At 47.4% G+C, this 7,486-nt stretch overlaps 1 pseudogene; it reads right to left on the bottom strand.

Annotated features, from left to right (window-relative positions):
• Positions 1 to 271: 271 nt before the first annotated feature.
• On the bottom strand, positions 272 to 389 carry LOC125443911 (annotated as a pseudogene).
• Positions 390 to 7,486: the final 7,097 nt, after the last annotated feature.

Genomic DNA, 7,486 nt, shown 5'->3' with positions numbered 1-7,486 from the left:
ACTGCACCAATGGGAAGACAGCATTTTAGAATAACCTAGCTCAACAAGCGAGGTTATTAGGAGTGGCTTCATGCCGCTCCTGGGTGGCCAGGACAGTGCTGCTGTGATCCAGCAGCGCCTCCTGTGCAAACAGTTGCCCAGGGACAGCGTTTTTGCCGTCCCTGGGCCACTGTAAATGGCCCGTGAGGAAAGGGCCAAAGTTTATAGCTGAGCTAACTTCCACAAATCTCCTCCCTCCCAGAGCGAACTATTAGCATCCATGATATTTGATAGTCTACAGCACCGGTATTCCCAGGCGGTCTCCCATCCAAGTACAAACCAGGCCCAACCCTGCTTAGTTTCTGAGATCAGACGAGATCGGGCGTGTTCAGGGTGGTATGGCCGTAGGGTTAGTGCAAGATGCACTTAGAAGAGTCTTGTGTCAGAAGACCAAGACTTCTGCTGAAGGCTTCTTCTGTCCTTGCTGGAAGGATATGTGGGGATCCAACCTGCAACTGGGTCTTTGAATCTGCACTACTTCATTTACTTTCCAAAATCCCTTTTGTGTTGTGTCTCTTAGAATGTAACCATTGTGATTAGTAGAAGCACCTCAATTTTGATTCCTTGGACAGGACATGGTAGACAGGTAAGTGCTTCATGCCACCATCACTTCATGAAATAAACAATGACAGCAATAATAATAATAATAATAGGTGGGACCTTAATTCACAGTATGTGAAAGGGAAGAGAAGACTTGCTCCTAGAGGGAACAAGTCCTCTGAGGCTGTTTGCCACATCTTCAGTCACCTTTGATCGTGGTCATTTAACTATGAAGGGAAAATTCTCCTCCCCATTTCTGGATCCTGCAGTGGGGGAAAGTGGGGCTCAGGGAATGCAAGGCCGTAGCGAGTGTCTTCCAAGGGCAACTCCCCACTGCAATTCTCTTTTAAGTTGTGGAGGCTCCTTTTGGTTTTAATAACAATTGGTATTCAAGGGTCAAATCCCCACTACCGTCTTAGCCAGGTTTCAGAACACAAACTAACCAGGTTTGAGGGACGACCTCCCCATGGCTTTCGTGGCAGATTCCATTTCTGGTGCTCATTCTCCCCGTTAATCTGCATTCCGACAGGACCTGGTTGCAAGTGGCATAGACCCCCATTAACACAGTTCAGAGCTGATCCGAGGGGAGGGATGAGGGTTGAAACCCTGACTCGTTTCCTGCCCTGGAGTGTGATGCGGAATTCGGGCAACCAATCAGCGCTGCGATGCACACGCAGCCTTTCCTTGGTTTCATTTCTGCTTTTGCGATCGGCCAGCAGAAGGGGATGCAAACATTGAACAGTCAAACGCGTAACTTTGAATCGTTCATGGTTTACACAGGTAACGATTAACTGTTTGCACAGTTAAACAGTTAAACATTAAACTTTTACACTCTGGGTTTTTTGATCACACCCCTACAAGGTACGTTTCCGCAGTGGGAAAAGGTCCCGCCCCATCAAGGCACACCAGCCAATCAGGGGAGAGTGGCGAAGCGAGCTAGCCTGGTAGTGGGGATTGCTGAGAGTTCTGCAACCGGGTGTGTCTGCTGTGTGCTTGCTGCAGTGGGGAGGGAGAAACTCCGATGAAGAGGACACAGTTTCACAATGAACAGGTTTGGATCTGCGTGCGAATTTCAAGTGGGGATTCGACCAAGGAGGCATGCTTATGAGCCCGCCACAATCCTTCCAACTGTACATCCCTCCCGTTCCTTCAGGGATCCTTGGGTAATGAATTTGGGTTTGGAAGACACGTGTGATAGGGAGCGCTCCCTTCTAGGACCCATTCTGACTGGAAGCAAGCAGCAGATTACCAGCTAACCTTTAGCCTCATTCCCAACCCCGGCTGACATGATTAATGTGTGCACAGTGCTCTCTGCTTTGCAATCCCTAACATTTTCCTGCAAGCGGAGAAGCTCTCTCTAAACACCCTCTTCTACCCTTTCTCCCCATATTTGAACTCCAGGTAGAGGTTACGTACTCAGCATTCACTAATCAGGTAACAACAACAGCAACAACAGCAACAACAGATGCAGTGGAAGTAACACGAAGCGCTCTACATTTGCCGATCTCCTGAGAATCTCAGATAATTCTCTCCCTTTTTGGCCAGGACAATATTAATTGCTATTAGTAGATGGAAATTAAACGACTGCAGTGCTGCCTTTAAATAAAATAGAATAAGGAGGCCACGGTGCTTTGCATCTGGCATTAACATTTCACTGATAGTGCTAGGGTAATAAAACTTGGCATCCCTGTTCAATTATTCATATGGCGTCATATGAAAACATGACAATTTTAAAAATGCATGCGTCGAGCACCCTGCAGTCAGCCATGGTGGCATTTGGTGGGCGATTCCCCTCCCGCTCCCCTGCATTTCAACATCTGAATGCTGTGAATAAATTCAACTTTATTCAATAAGTTTCACTCTTGTTTCTCTGCATTTCGTTTGTGATTTCTACAGCTGTCCTTCTATTGTATTACCCTTCTATTTTATTTTTTGCTTCTTGTCTTGATTTCCTTTTATATCTGCCATGTGCTCCATATTACTTCATCCACAATCTATCATTTCTAGCTTGGCGGTGGCAGTGGGGAAAGATATATTCCCTATTATCTGATTTTTTTCCCCTGGATATACTTAACTTGGTGACACTCTTTCTTTCTCTGAGTGACCTTTGTGATATAATCCTTCAACTGCTGCATTCCAAAAGTATCTTCTGACAGCAGAAGCTGCCACACATTTAATTCTCAAATGACTGAACTTCACATCCTGACATTCCTGCTATGTCCTTATTCTTTAAGAGAACAGTTTGACAAATCTGTTACACATAGCAACATTTTTATTTAATTTTTGGGGAAACGTCAATATGTTATTACTTAGTTATTGATGACTGTTTGAAACATTTGGTTTTAAAACCATTTCATAGGCAAGCATCTTTGAATGGAATTAAGCAATTTAAATTATAAAGCATGTTTTACCAACGTCCTTGTCATTCTAGGTCAGTGATGGTGAACCTTTTTGAGACCGAGTGCCCAAATTGCAACCCAAAACCCACTTATTTATCGCAAAGTGCCAACATGGCAATTTAACTTGAATACTGAGGTTTTAGTTTAGAAAAAACGGTTGGCTCCGAGGTGCATGTTACTCGTGAGTAAGCTTGGTGAAGCAACTGTGCAATGCTTTGAATGGGTGAATCAGGACCCTAGGAAGGTTTACTCAGAAGCAAGCCCCATTGCCAGCAACCGAGCTTACTCCCAGATAAAGGATTATGCCCAGGCCAGCCTAGATGTGTGTGTGTGTGTGGCGAGGGTGATTTTCCGCCCCCCCCCCCACATGACAAACTCTGTGCACATGTGCCCACAGAAAGGGCTCTGAGTGCCACCTCTGGCACCCGTGCCATAGTTCGCCACCGCTGTTCTAGGTAGATCAGAGGGATGAATTTTTGTTTTCAGTAAATTGAGTAGATATTTTCATGGTTGATTTAGTGTAGAGAAGATTTTATCCCAGAATGTCTACAAAAACAGGTAGCTACATTGGTCCTAAAATAAATCCCAAAGTAACATCCACACTATTCTTAATTAAAACCACCCAAAATTATCCAAAAGGACCTCTTGTATTCTGCAGAATTTTTTATTGGGATGGATAGTTTTAAAAATGGGGCTGGGGGAAAAGGAATAAACATTATTTTGGATGATCATCTTGAGGCTGTTTGTCTTCCATCTTGCAGGCTCAGGAGGTGCTGAATCACAGGGCAGAAATGGGATTTTTTTTTCAGTTTCAAACCATGGAAAGATTCGATAAATAACATCATTTTCAATAATGGGGAAATTTCTACAGAGATGGTTATCCAAATGATCAAGCAGTCGACCGCTTGCCTCATGTTAATTGGTCCTGGGCACCTCTCGTTGGCTCAGTTCACATTCAGCTCAGTAGAAAGGAATTTTATTGGCAAACATTTGGAAGAAATTCATCTTTTCCCTAAACATTCCCTCCTAAAACATTTCCCTAAACATTGCCCTGCCCTGTCCTCCCCCCCCCCCACTGTATAGGGTCCCTAACATCATTGGGACCCATTATTCTCTTGGGAGGGTTGCATATGGGTTTCGTGGGATACTGTTTTAGAATGTAATTTTTTAACTTATATATATGTTTTTATACATGATATTATATTGTTCACCACCCTGAGCCCTTCGGGAATAGGGCAGTATATTAAATCAAATAATAAATAAATAAATAAATATAACATTCCCTCATAAGATGATGTTGACCAGAGCACCTATATCCGTGGTGGCAAACCTTTGGCACTCCAGATGTTATGGACTACAATTCCCATCAGCCCCTGAAGTGTGCACAATTGGCCATGCTGGCAGGGGCTGATGGGAATTGTAGTCCATAACATCTGGAGTGCCAAAGGTTCGCCAGCACTGACCTATATCATCATGTTTCCATCAGGAATTTTAGTTGAGTTTCCTCTGTCCTTTACCCACTTCAGTGCACATGCCATGACAATATGAAAATTCACCTTCTCTCAAACCCAAACCTCTGGAAACACTAAAGCATTTTAGGGACAAAAAAAGAGAGAATTGGCCTGGTCATGTATTTCAAAGCAATGGCCAAATATTACATCAAGATTAAGTACCTAATGGTAAAGAACTTCTTCTGAAACATTAAGAAGTCATTAAATTACTGTGCATGTGCCTATAAAAATAACTAGTGGGGAACAAGACATAGTTCATGTATGTTGGTCCCAAATCAGAGAGGGTTTTGAAGATCAAGACCAGCACTTTGAGTTGTGTCCTCAGGCAAACTGAGAGCCAGTGTAGATGGACCAAGACAGCAGTGATAATCACCCCTGCAACCTGCTCCAGTCAACATCCTGTCTTCGGCATTCTATAAGAAGTGAAAATTCCGAACTCTTTTCAAGGGCAGCCCCACATAAAGTAATTTGCAGTAATCTAAACTCGATGTAACCAATGCATGCCTCAAAAACGCCACATCTTTTTTGTCCAAGAAAGACAACAGCTTTCTCACCAGCTGAAGCTGGTAAAATACACTCTTGACTGTAGGGATGTGCCCCGCGAACCCAGCAGAGCCTCAGAAAGAGCGCAGGAATGCCTGTGCCATCTGTGTCCTTCTGGGTGCACACGCTCACCCATCCCCCAGACCCCCCGTGAGTCACAGGACATGAACTACCTGACTCATGGTCACCAGGTGTCCCAGACAAAGGGACAAAGGGGCGCTTGCCCCCAGGTATGGATTAGACCCAGACGCGAACGTTTCCTCCCGCACGTAGGCAACCCCATGATGTCATGTATCATATGATATTCTCCCGCTCTCCCGCTCTCCCGCCTCCGATATACGCCCCCATTGAAACCCTAATAAAAGGTGCCAGGGACCCAGCAATTAACGGAGCAGAGTTGCCAGATCCGTGGGGAGTTGCCAGATCCACGGATCACTCTTCCCCACTGCTGCTGGCTCTCTCCACCCGGATGATATCGGGCCTGCGTCCTCGGGCCTCTTCCTTGCGACTCCTCGCGGGCCGACTTCATGCTGGTGCCGAAACCCGGGAGATCTCCAACCTCCGCCCAGCTTACTGTGCAGCCTGGAATAAGAGCCCCCCCCCCCTCGGTGCACCTTGCCGTCCGCTGGGATCTGCTTCATCCTTTCGGACCCAGCTCTGCGTTCCTAGGACCCTCTCTGCGTCCAACTAACCACTTCGATAAGTGATGGGAGCTTGCCAAAGCACTGCTTATGTGAGCAAGCAACATCCAGCCGAACTGAAAAACGCTGACTAAAAAAGCTGCAGCCAGAGTCCCAGTAAAGAAAAGGGATCTGTGCAAATTGGTTGGGGAGATTGATAGGCAATGTCCATGGTACCCTGAGAGGGGGACATTGAATCTTAAGGACTGGGAAAGCATCGGGCGGACTCTGCACGAAGAGCCTCGTGCGCCGATGCCACTGCTACTGACGTGGAGGCAATGCTTTGTCGCCATCAGTCTGCAGGTCTGTGGTCTCTCTGCCACAGATGTCCCTCCTTTCGATCCTTCACCTTCAATTTCACCCCTGGAATATTCTCTCTCCGCTAAACCTGTTGCCTGTCCTCCTCCTGCCTCTCTTGCTACCTTGCCTCATTCAAACCCTCCCACTCAAGCTCTCGTGGCTCTCCCGCCTCCGCCTTCTACTCTGCCTTCTGCTCCGCTCCTCCCTCTCATTTCTGAAGCCACCGCACCTCCGTCAGCGCCACGTAATGGCACGCGTTTCAAATCTCTAGCAGAGCGCATTAACAGCGATCTGCAAAAGAAAGAGACACTGACAGAAGACGATGCCAACATTTTGGCTCTGTGTCCCATCCACTTCACTGATCATGATGATGGCAATGGCGGCATTCAGAGGATTGTCGAGTATCACCCCATAGGCTATAATGTTCTTACCGAACTCCGTAAAGCAATACAGGACGTGGGGATTACGAGCCCCTACATGAGAGGCATGCTGGAAGTGGTCATGCGGAATCACCTAATGGTTCCAGAGGACTGGAAAACAACTTTCCACATGCTCTTGAACCCTGCACAGTATGTAGTCTGGGAAAGTGAATTTTGACAACAGTGCCAAAGTAGAGGAGCAGCCTCTGGTGGAGCCTACACCCCAGAGCAGCTCTATGGCTGCGGAGATTTCACTAATCCCAATGCGCAGATCGTCCTACCAGAAGCCACCCTTACGGTCGCCTCTGATTGCGCTTACAGAGCGTTTTTAAAGGTACCTAATACCGGACGCCCATCTCAGAGCTTCTCCAATGTTAGGCAGAAGCCTCAGGAGCCCTATGCTGAATTCCTGAACAGGCTCCAGGAAGCCCTTAGAAGACAGGTCAAAAATGATGTGGCCCAAACGGAGCTCCTCATGCGCCTCGCAAAGGAGAACACCTCCGCCGAGTGCCGCAGAGCTATCACGGGCTTGGGGAAGAACCTGGAATTGGCTGACATGCTCAAAGCTTGCCAGGATATTGGATCTTCTGCACATCAGGCCAGTCTTCTAGCCGCAGCACTCTCTTCTGCCAGGGGGCAGCCCCCAGGTGAGTGCTTCAACTGCGGCAGGCAGGGACACTTCCGAAAGGACTGTAGGTCACCCGGTGGGGGGGCCTACAACCCTGATGGAGGGGGGTCCGCCTCCAAAAGGCGAGGACCCCCGGGGAAACCCACAACCAAATGCCCCTTCTGCCAGAAAGGCTTCCACTGGAAGAGCGAATGCAAGTCGGTAAACTCGCACCCGGGCCTCTCCCCGGCCCAGGAGCAAAGAGGGGAGTACTGAAACGGCTCCAGAACCTGAAACCTGCATCACAAAAGCCAGAGTTTCCTCCCTTCAATGGTATCTCTCTCACTTGTATCCAACCTCTTTCTCTCAAGTTCCCTCATGAAATCCTCATCGCTCCGACCCAATACAGCGATCCCGTTCCCCCAGAGACCATCGGATTGGTCTTGCC

Source organism: Sphaerodactylus townsendi, linkage group LG14 (genome assembly GCF_021028975.2).
Source record: "Sphaerodactylus townsendi isolate TG3544 linkage group LG14, MPM_Stown_v2.3, whole genome shotgun sequence".
In the NCBI taxonomy this organism is placed as follows: Eukaryota; Metazoa; Chordata; class Lepidosauria; order Squamata; family Sphaerodactylidae; genus Sphaerodactylus; species Sphaerodactylus townsendi.
Note: the sequence above shows the minus strand (reverse complement) of the source record. Positions and strands in the feature narration are given on the sequence as shown.